The sequence below is a fragment of the Nicotiana tomentosiformis genome, chromosome 1 (genome assembly GCF_000390325.3).
Source record: "Nicotiana tomentosiformis chromosome 1, ASM39032v3, whole genome shotgun sequence".
Taxonomy (NCBI): Eukaryota; Viridiplantae; Streptophyta; class Magnoliopsida; order Solanales; family Solanaceae; genus Nicotiana; species Nicotiana tomentosiformis.
In genome coordinates, this window is record NC_090812.1 from 43,774,845 (window position 1) to 43,786,653 (window position 11,809).

Genomic DNA, 11,809 nt, shown 5'->3' on the forward strand with positions numbered 1-11,809 from the left:
GAAGGTGGGAATTTCCTTTTCTTTTTTCATAAGATGGGGATCATTGGATTGATTGGTTCTTTTATCCCCGAGGTTTTATGGCAAGCTCGAGCCTAGATCCCAGGCATAGGATATGGAAATGCAAGAGAGGTGGTCAAATTAGATTTGTGGTTCGTGATTGGGCCCGGGATCGGGGGATTAGGGGTGAGAGCGTTAGAGCCAGCCTTTTTGTTTCAATCGGAAATAAGACTTGGAGACATTGAAAGATATGGCTTAGATCAATAGCTGATCTGTGACAGTAGAGATAAAAGTTGAAATGAAATTCTAAAAGTTCAGGTGATTTGCAAACATTTCACCTAAAGTCAATCAATAGTAAGATGAGACGGCACGAGTCTTTCTTTTTGGTCCTTTCTTACGAGCATATAAGGGAATTCAAGATCGGGGACATCTGCTAGATTCCCGAGAGTTTGACTGACTAAGAGGCTTTCACCGAGGTCTATTTTTTACTTTTGGTGGTAACAATAGATTGATCCTTTAAGGTTTATGTCCTAGCAACTAGGAAAAGAAGTAAGCATACATATCGGAAAGGAAAGCTGCCACCTCTCATTATTGATTTACTTTGAGAGAACTCAGTCATTGGCTTATGGTAGGAAAACTGATAGTTAAAGAAGTGTTGGTATGCCCTTCATTAAGAACTCAAACTTTTGAACCCTTTTTTCTTCTTTGCTTTAGAATACAGAATATTCTCACGAACCTAAGGAAAGGGCGGAGATTCATTAATAACATCTTATCAGACAGACAAAAGAAAGAGGGTAGGCGGGAATAAATAATAGAATAGGAGAACTCTTCGATCGGAGGAAGATTTCAAGTTGGTTAGTTTGACTTCTTCTCTTCTCCCTACCTACTATCCTTTCCAACAATGGGTTGTGTTGTCCTTTAAAGAATAGCTATAGCCCAAGGTTTAACGTTGATCCATCCCACGGACATGAAATTTCTTAAGACATTCAACATTTAAATCCAGTTACGACTTCCTCTTGGCCGGACATCTTCTCTCTTGCTTCGCTTGAGTTTCTCACTGTGGACCAATTTTTATCGCTTAACTCGGAAATTCCTTATTCCTTATTTTCATCGAAATCCCATTAGTTCTTTACTTTCTTTATTAGTAGGCTAATCGGGAGGTCTATGAAATGTATACGAAAAGGATGATTCTCTATTCATGTAATTCCCGCGAGGAAAATCTTATTAAAAAGGTTCATAGGTGGTCATTTAACGGCCCACGGATATCTCTTTCTCAATTTCTATTCCTTCACTTATCAAGGGGAGTATAAGAAAAAGCAAGGTTAGTCAAGACGAGAAAGAAAATCTCCTTTTTTCTACAGTAAGGTTTGTTCAAGAATAAGCCACATTTTAAGCTTGTTTTGTTTAGTGGGAGCTGGTTCAGTTTAGTAAGTTACTTTCTTGATTAGTTATTGAATTGTCGGCATCACTATATCTTAATCCCCGTATAGGATCTACTATAGTAACGGGAGACGTGATATCGCCATACCTTACTGTCTGTCTCCTCCTCTCCTTATTAAATATGTTAAAACAATATACAGATTTCCTGGAATGAAATCCCAGATCTTTTATAGCCTGGAGAGAAAATAGAAAACAACTTAATCTCAGTGGATCTAGACCTACTTTAAGTTAGAGCTCGTGGTTGCTTCGAGTCGAGCAATGGAAAAAAGGCTTTTTTAGGTATAAAAACTTTCTCTGCCCCGATTCCCTCGACCTAGAAATATAGAAAAAGAGAAGAAAAAAATTGGAAAGCGGACCAACCCGCTCTAAGGGGTTTTGTTTGATTGTAAGTACCATCACAGTCTAAGCGACGCAAAACTGACATCGCCCAGTCATGATAAGGCTTCAACAGCCTCTGCTTCACATAGTTACCTATGATGAACAGTCATAGCTTACCCGCCCTGGCAGGTGTGGTGGCAACTCCGCGGAAGAATACTTCGCCAAATCGAGAAGCTGCATCATCCATATCGTGATGCACATTCTCGATATAATGAGAGATGTCACTGTTTAGCATACTAGGAGATTCTCTGTACAGAGCTAAGGAACCCTTTGAGTTTGTGCAACCGTCATCAAGTCTTTCTTTCCCGATAACTATCTATAACATCTAATTTCGTTTCCAACCCTGTTCTAAAGCCTTATGATACCCCGAGTGCAGATTTGGGTGCATCTTTCAAGGGGACTGATTTACTCTTTAAAGAAATCCCTTTCTTTACTTTACTTTATCAAGCATTGGAACTTACCGCGGATACTGGATTATCAAATACTCTATTGAGCGATTCAACAAAATACAGAAAGAAATCCACTATCTCTTTTATGTCAAGCAATATGTGGAGTAAGACACGATATAGCAGTAATAGAAAGACGTGTAGGCGGATCGACTCATCAAATTCTCAATGAAATAGCAGTCATACTAGTGAACTTAATTACATTGAAAATAATTCGAGCGAGAAGGCAAAGCAGACTAACTTACCACAGACACTAGGGCAAAGAATGGATTCCCAAAAATACCTGGTCTCATGTCAACCCGTGACTGACCAGAGGCCTAAAAGCCTCAAAAAGAAGGAAGGGTACTCCGATCGACCGTGTTCTTATTTTGTAAATAAGGTAAGGGGATTCTTTCACCTCTTGAGTGATATCATATGGAGGAAGATAGCTGTGGCGCCCACCTGCGTTGGTCTGCATCTGACTACTCTTTCTTAACTGACATTTTCTTCTCTGGACTGAGTTTCCCTCGGTGCCATTGATTTTTCCGTACCGTTGTAATAGTCAAGGTCTTCTGAGCTCTCTTTTTACGTGAAGGGTGGTTATTATAGAGAAGAAGATTCTGCATCTCCATCCGAATCGGAAGTAAGGGCAAATCAATTACGTCAGTCAAAAAAAGAAGGAAACTGACTGATGAACTCCAACTGGTCTACCAGGATCAAAGAGCTCACCTAGATAATGAACTCCTTTTTTGTAAGTCCATTCAGTCAATAGGGGTTGAATAGTCCGATTTACTAGCGAAGGAAGCCCTGTCGGAAATATCCCTCCCAATGGCCCTAAGCGCTCAAACCAACCCTTGTGAAGTCACTAAACGAAAGTCTTAGGGAGGAACACAACAAACTCAAAAACCAAATCGGCTAGGCTAAGTTTGAAAGCTACTTCATCCTCTCCATCCGCTTTCCAAGTGAAGGAGTTGTCCCTCAGAGATCTAGTGGGGAAAAGATCTTGTTGCGTAATCACTGTACCCTTAACACTTGTGCTCAGACAAAGAGAAACGGAAGGTGGATTCTTAAGTAATATCCTATATGCCCATAAGCCGACAATACCTCTCTATAGCGGGCCAGCCCTATGGAGAAGGATAGAAAAAAACTACTTTCCGGTGACCGAAGAGTCTTTAGACTCATAAGGGATTACCAGAGAGTGAATAAACTCGAAGAGCCTTAGAATAAATTACACTAGCAGTAGCGATCAGCCTTACACTTCCGTAGGGAAGGAAGCAACAAACTCCACACCTCGACCAGGAGCTCCCAACACCACCGATTGGAGATACCCTGAGTCATTAGGTTTTGACGGGTGTCTGTTTGTGGATCACTACTCAAATTTCACGTGTTAAGCAAAGTGCAAGAAAGAACTTCTTAGCTACCGCCTATGACCTTACACCTGCTCTTACAATCTAAGCCATTTTTCATGTCCTCTTTTCTACGTTACTTCTCTTAATGAGATTTCGAGTGCTGAGGGGGGAAAGATGTATTTTTTCTTTTTGTACGCATGAGACCCAACAATAGATTTATCTTTAATGGAAGCTACTGACCTATGAGTTCGCCAAGCGAGTGAGTCAACCTCTTTCATTTATCGGGCAAAGAATTCCTTCCTTTCTCTAGTTTTCGATACCAGAATACCCGAATGTGTTAAATGAATGCTAGAAATAGCCGCTACAATTGCTTTAGCGCTAGGTCTCTCGAGCCTTGCCTTTTTCCATGTCTTCCGAAGAAGATTAAGTGCTGAAAGTGAACTCCCAATTATCTGATACTGGATCAGTAGAAAAACCATTGTCATTACAGTAGGAAATAGATGCAAAGCTGTTCATTTATCCAGTTGAGACTGCAACAATTTCTTTTGCGGAAACCGAAACAAGAGCTTGAACAGGAGCTGCTTTCCAGGCAGTGGCTATTTTCTAATCCCCCACAGTCACCCACCATGATCAGAGCTGAGATTCTTTCTTAAGAAAACCTCATTGTGGCGTGCACCAACCATATTCCAAGCGGGCCCAGTGAGAAGAGACCCGCCCTCCCATTCTCTCTCATTTATTCAGCAAAAAAACAACATAACGGGGGCCCTTCCGTTCAGAGGTAGCGAATCGACTTTCTTATGTTTTCTGGGAAAATCCCTTGCATGACCAAGTCCAAAGTGGAACATACTTCGATAGTCAATATGCAGAAAATAGTAATGAATTCTCATTCTTTCCAATTCCAATGGGTAATATTATATTTGAGCCTTTTTGCACAACTTGCAGATTTTCCCTCTTCGTTTAAATCTACAAGCATCCTTTGGAGATCTTTCAAGGAAGACTCTCGATCATTTTTCTGTCCACAAAATAATTTCTGTCGAATGACTTTTGTCAATTCGCATTTATCATTGGGATAAAGAGATTTTATTTTTGCGATGATTTTATTTTTTAATGCAAAGTGGTTAATAGCTATATCCCTTAATCGTGCTTGCTGCTCTGCGTTGAACTCATTTAGTGGCTTTCGAATGGAGTCTTCCCTAATTACGTCATAAAGTTCTTCCTTATAAAGTAGATTTATTAGAGAAGCCATTTCGTTCTGCTCAAGTTCAACGTTGATAAAATTAGAGTCTTCAATTAGAATTCGTTGTTCATATAGTATGTTGGATAGTTCATTTAGACTAGGAAGAGACGCTTCCCCCATTTCTAGCGGCGTTCCTAGGGGGCCTAAGCTAAATTCCAGATCTAATGGTTTGTCAGTGCATTCTGCTATTTGCACCAACCCTGGGAAATACATATACAAACAAATAATACACGTGGAAATGTTCCAAGTTTTCTCAATTTTAGGTACCCATGAATTTCTCAATTTATTATAGTAGAAATGACATAAAGTGTGAACCAAGATCCATGATACGAAAAACAAAATCAAAATGAGGAAATCGTGATGTAAGTCTATTATTCCTTGCATCATATCTACGAACACAAACATCAAAAGGTAAAGTTTCACTAAGAGTGAGTGTACCACAAGAACAATCATTTTGTTTGGTTCATTTTTTGACTGCTCTGCTCCCCCCAAAAAAGAGAGACTTGTAGGAAATCGCCAGTTGGGTTTGTTTATCCAACCAAGAAAGGCATGGGACTTTTGGGCATGGTAACTAAACACTTAGTTAGCGTTATTTTTTATTTTATTTTACCAACTCAGGTGTTTAATTCATATACAATATTATTTTGCCAACTCATAGGTGTATGCGCTATAGTACAGTATTGACAGATGTGCTTTGGTGTAACTGGGGGCCTAGAACCAAAGAAAGACTGTACCCGGCGTCCCCTCCACTCATCAGGCAGCTATCTCGAGCTCATTGAACACTAACTTTCTTAGTTTTTCTTTTCTAATTGTCGAAATTACCTCAATTGTGCCCCCACTGCCATTGGAGCACTCTCTGATACCTGTTCTGGAATTCTCCAATTCAGTGAAGTGGGGCTTACCTTGAAGTGGATTCCAATGTCATAGCTTTTGCCTTCCCTGCTCTCTCTATTTTTATTCGGAACCCAGTTTCACCACTCTATCTCACTATCGCCACCCTGCTGGAGAAGATTACTGTACCACTTTCTCTCATATTACTACCTTGTTTTGTTGTGCTAAAAGGAAGTAAAAGCGTACTTTGCTGCTAATGTGCTAGCCATCTAGCAGTATTTCCTATTTTTTGACTTACTTCTTTCTCTTTCTATTTTTCTATTTTTTTCATGTGATGTGTATCTATGTCTTTGAAGAAAGAGAGGAGGGGGACTAGTTTAGGAGTCTAATTTTTGAGATTCATTCATTCATAAGGGTGTATGATAAGAAAAAGTAGTCTTACTTGTTGCAGAAAGAAAAGTAGCATTTTACAAACTTCTTTGATTCATTAAAATGAAAACTTTACACAGTAAGTGTATGTCACGTATATTTCTTAGTCTATTATTTATGAGTTTTATGGGCCTCCATGTCTTTGTATGTGTGTGGTTTATGAGCTAGGAGCACTTGGAATTGCAATCCTACTTATTAATATACTATCAAAAAAGTGGCTCTCCTTCTCATATGAGAGATAGGCACTCTCTCTACGGCCAATTCTCTTTAACAAAAAAGGCATTCCCTGATCACAGACCATCCTTTATCCTTTCTTATCTTGACTTTCTAAGTGAAGTCCTTTCCTGCACGAGGAACTGTCTGAAAGTGAAAGGCATCATTGGTAGGCGCAGTGAATCGGCGATCGGGGAATTCATTAAATGATATCCGTATAATAAGTACCTTTTCTGAAGCCATACTACAAATCTCTTGTCTTCTCATAAAGGGTCAGAATCAGTCCACAAATGAATGACTTCTTAAAATTAGATCCCTTCCATCGGTCACATCTGCCATGTCTCAATCGGTCGAGCTGTATCAGTCAACTATAGGAAACAGACCAATAGCTCTTCTTTCTTTTGGTAAAGGTTAACGGTCCTGTTCAAGAATTGGTTCATAATGGGAGGCTAGCTCAGTATATTAGCTTTCCTGTAGTTCATTAATTTTGGAGTTTCTGATTTTAGGATAGCAGCTTCGGTCGACAGGGTAAGCGCTTGTTACAACCCAAATTCGCATACCATAGATCACACCGTAAGTTAGTCGACGTAAATCCAAGAATAGATTATCTTTGAGATGATAAGAAGTTAATCCTATTGGTCTTAAACGATACAAGGGTGTATAAGAGTGGTTAACAAATATTAGAAGTTAAACGAATCAAGGATGTTGTAACCCGTATTTTCGGGTAACACTAGAGGTGATTAACTATCCCAAGAGGTCTTGTTTTAATGTATTTGAATCATATAATATCTGCATCATAAGTCTTGAAGTCAAGCGAGTTATGAAACAAAAGTCGATAAAAGTTGTCGCAACTTAGGTTTATAATTTTACTTAAACTTTAGGTCAAATGTTACTGCATTTTTTCTCCCAATGTGCTTGGAATTATGGGGTGATCTACCTATAAAATTGAAGATCTATGAGTCTATTTTCCAACGCATTAAACCGTTTGTTGATACGATCTCGGAATAGAGAGATATTCGCATTTTCGCAAGAGTGCGCCAAGCTGTTCTCTATGGGGCCCACAAAGGCGGTTTAAGACATATGGACATATATAAGATACCTCAACCCTGTTTTAAGTCATTATGTTTCAGTATATTCAGACCTTATAACCCTAAAATCAGTCTCTCAAGGTTCTCTCATGATCCAAGAACCAAACAAAGGGCAAACAACACAAATCAAATGTCAGGAATCCCGTGGCTCTAGTATGTTTCTTGTTCTTCTTGTTGTTGCTGATTTTTGTGTTGTTCCAGCTCGCGTGGGAGGTTGTTTTAAGTGTTTTATGTCCTGTAAATATACCTTCAAGTTTTTAATATCAACCCTAGGTGATTTCAAGTCTTCTAAAGTAATTCTAGTGCCGAAAAACCCGAATTAATTGCTAGTTTTGCTTCCTTGTTCTTGTTGCAGAATTGAAGGGATATTTCATGGAAAATTAAGGTCAAATTGGAGTTGTTCTTTCTGTTTAAAGGTAAGTAACCTCTTACTCTATATATATTTAAGATTATCCAAGTTGCAACTAAGTCGTTGAAGCTAGAACTTGTGAAATATATATCGAAAGGCTTGGTAGTAATGTTGTTGGTTGGTGGACTATTTTGGAGGCTCAATATGATTATTAATGATGCTGTTTGGGCTGTTTGGTGATTGTATTGACTTGTGGGAAGTCATATAAATAGGGGAGGTGCTGTCCGTTTCATCGTAAAATAGGTTGTGGTCGATACATAATAGTTACGACGCTTAAATGATAATGATAGTGTCATTTGTCTTATTGTAGACTAAGGAGTCGTGACATTTGCATAGCTTGAGGTTGGGCAGTATATACAAGGTATGTGAGGCTATCCCCTTCATTCTTTTGCATGACTCCGATTGTACATAATGTAATGAACGAGCTCCCAAAGATACTCTACTCTTAGAAGCTAGCAGTACTTACATTGCTGCCCTTCTTATGAAACGATTGATATTGATGTTACTTCTCTTATTCTTATATTATCAATGTTGTTGGTAGTTCCTTATTCTTATAAGATTCTTGATGAAGAGTTAATCCTAATAACATGTACGAAGGATACCGACCTTACGTCACTCCGAAAGGTTCAAAATGTGATTCCAATGAGTCCAGCATGCATCATATATATGTATCTATTTTACTCTACCGAGCCGCGCTATAGTCGGCCGGGTATGGCACCTATTGTGCAACCACTGATCAGTTGGGTTTTACCGAGCTCCACGTGGCCGGGTACGATTCTACCGAGCCCTATGATGGCCGGGTATGTTTTACCGAGCCTATTATGGCCGGGTACGATATGATGATGGTGATGCCCACAAAGGCGTATGTTTTAAAAGTTTATGTATATATATGTATGTATCATGTATTTCATGTCAGTAGCCCTCAGAGGTACCCAGATGTCACAGGTTGTATATTCTCTATCCCTGTTTACATTACTGTTCTCACTTATGCTTTCCTGCCTTACATACTCAGTACTTTATTTGTACTGACGTCCTTTTTATTTGTGGATGCTGCATGTCGTGCTGCAGGTCCTGATTGATGGGTAGACGCAGCTCCCCCATCACAGTAGACTATCTGGTTCAGCGGTTATTGGCGAGATCCCTTCTCCGGACTTGCCGTGGTCTTCGTATGCATTTTTGTTATAGACATTATGGGTATGGAGGGGCACTGTTCCGGCAATGTTGTAGCATTTATGTTCTTTTAGAGGCTCATAGACAGGTGTCGACTTATGTATGGTTTAGAATACCTTGTCGGCTGATTTTTGTTGTATAGTCTTTCATGGCACCATGGTAGCTCGTACCTTATATATAGTTTCTTGACAGTCTTGTCGTCCCATGTTATGAATGTTCATGACATTATCTTTCATTGTTGGATGTTCATGATCCATGTCTACTATTTATATTGATCTTGCTGGCCCTTAAAGATAATAAGGAAGGTTAGATAAAATGTACGTTGGTTCTCGGCAAGTATGGCCCGGGTGCTAGTCATGACCCTCCAGTTGGGTCGTGACAACGCTCATTTCGTTCTTGCTTGCTTTCATTCTGTTATGAGAGAGAGGTGTTATACGTCTATTCTCTTTAGACAAATGACTGTCCGCTGAAAAATATAAAGTAGGATTCATCCGTGTGGTGAATGAAAGAACATTCATTGAATGAGTTGACGCTAAACCTCCTGCTCTTTAAGAGAGTCAAGGTTGTATGCATTTTTGGGTTAATTAGAATTAATAGTAATAGAAACTAGGGTCCATGTAGACTATTCAGAGGAGGTATGCTAATCAATGATCTACTGATGTAGCTAGTGTTACTGAAGCGTTTGCTAGATATGCTATTGGCTTAACTAGCTCTAAACCCTCCCACCGGATAAAGGAATGGAATTTCAAGTACAAGTAGTCGTCTACACTTAAAAGCTTTCTTGTCTTCACTGATCAACATTTAGTTTGGCCTAAGATTTTCTAAGTCCGACACATCGCTTACTTTTCATCATCGTGGGTCTATAACCATTTTACTACCTATTTATGTGGTTGATATCTTGATCACTGACATAATCACTCAGCCCTTGAGGATGCCGCTTCTACGAATTGAGGTTATTCCCTGCTAGAACTGGCCAGGTGGGATGGGGGAGCGGCTGAGCTTGCAAAGGCGCAAGTCGAGCAAGGTATCTGAACTGAAATGTAAAAAAGCGTGCAAAAGAAAAGATCGGCTTTTCTTTTTGCTAACGATTCCAAAGATTCTATCATCAAATATCGAATTCTTGGCGGCTCTTTCCTTGATCCCTTCCTTGCCTCATCTCCCTAATCTCTCCTATACAACTGAAGACATGGTTCGAGGGGTGTTAAGCCACTTGACAGTAATGAGAGGGGCTGTTGCTGTAGTTTCGCCGCTTGCATTGTAGTTCTCGCAAGTATTTAGGGCGGATAAGAGGTACCTTTTAGCATAAGAGCACTGTAGTCACGCCTCCCATCTCATTCTCCTGTCACGTATTCGTCCTATCTGTTCTAGGTCTCACTCATGGATGCTTCTGTTGGCGCTTAGTCGATTTTCAAGGAAAGATGTAGGAAGACTCTACGTGCGCATGAGTGAAGTGATCCCCATCCGGGAATCACGAACAGAGCTGTACTTTTTGTATAAAAGTAAGGGACTAGGGCTCTCAAGTTAGCCTTTCTCTAAGGTTAAATAGCTAAATATCCCTTCTCACAGTTCTGTCTTGAAATTTTTCTTTACTTTATTATTCTCTTGAATGAAGAGTGAAGTGATTCTAGGGCTGGGATCACAAATAGGGATCTAAATAGAAAGAAGGCCAAGGAAAGAGATAGATCACATCTTCGCCAAATGCGAATCCCCTTGGATTGAAAGAGAAAATGAGTGGAGTTTCTAGAACGAGAATCATATATACACTAAGACGCACCCACTACACAACACACACTCAGACGAATAGCGTGGTCCTTCCCCCATCAAAGATCCACGTATCCAGGGTTGACCACATCATCACTATTTTATCAAGATATGGCCACGGTCTCAATTGGGTCATTTGTTAGTATGGCCAAGCTTGACAATAGCTGTGGATATTTTGAGCCCCTCAAAACGCAACTCCATTATGAGTTGGAAGCCAAGACAAAGGGATTCCACTTCATAGATACCGTTCACGTCACGTGAAGGCTCTCATAACACACACCAAGGTTTTATTAGAAAGAAAGGAAGCGAACAAAGAGGAGTGCTTCACTCCGAAAGAGAAGGAACGGAAAGAGTAGGCGGCATCTCTCGTCGTCTTCACGGAATTTATTCATCTGAATGAGCGAAAAATGAGAGCCGGACTCTTTTTGTTTCATGATCGGAAAGGTCGGCCGATCAGGATCAAAGATAACTGCCCAGTGGCGATGAGCCCACTAGGAAGACCCCACCTTACAGAAAAAAAAGATAGAAGGAAGGATGAATTTCTCTCAGAATTTCTCAATTTGGCTGGAGAGGCCAGACAAGCATTTCGGTTAGACAGAGCATTCCATCTATCTCTCAATGCTTTGGTGACACCGAAACTAGAATTAGCTGCAGACTTCTTGATCACAGCCAGGGTCAGCTCTAGGTTGGCAAGTAACGAATCTGAGACCAAAGGTAGGATACTAGGAAACAAAGCCTAGTTTAAGGAGGACGGAAGGTAGAGTGTGGAGCATTTTCTTATTATGTACTTCTTTTTGACTAAGTCTTTTCTTTTTCCGGCTAGGTCTAGCCCTAGTAAAGGTCCGAGTAGACTAGACTATAAGGGCCAGCATCTAAGGACCTGCCAGACCGTTGATCTCACTAAAGCACTTGATGTCACAAATAGCAATAAGAAGGGGCAGGGTCAATGATCACTCACGTCAAGGGCAGCAGATCCGACGAGCTCAACTTCCACTGAAAAGAGAGGCTAGACCTCAACCTCAGATTCGAAGCCTGATGGTAGAGATTCCCCTGATCTTCTTCTTGGTGGTACGGCTCCAAGG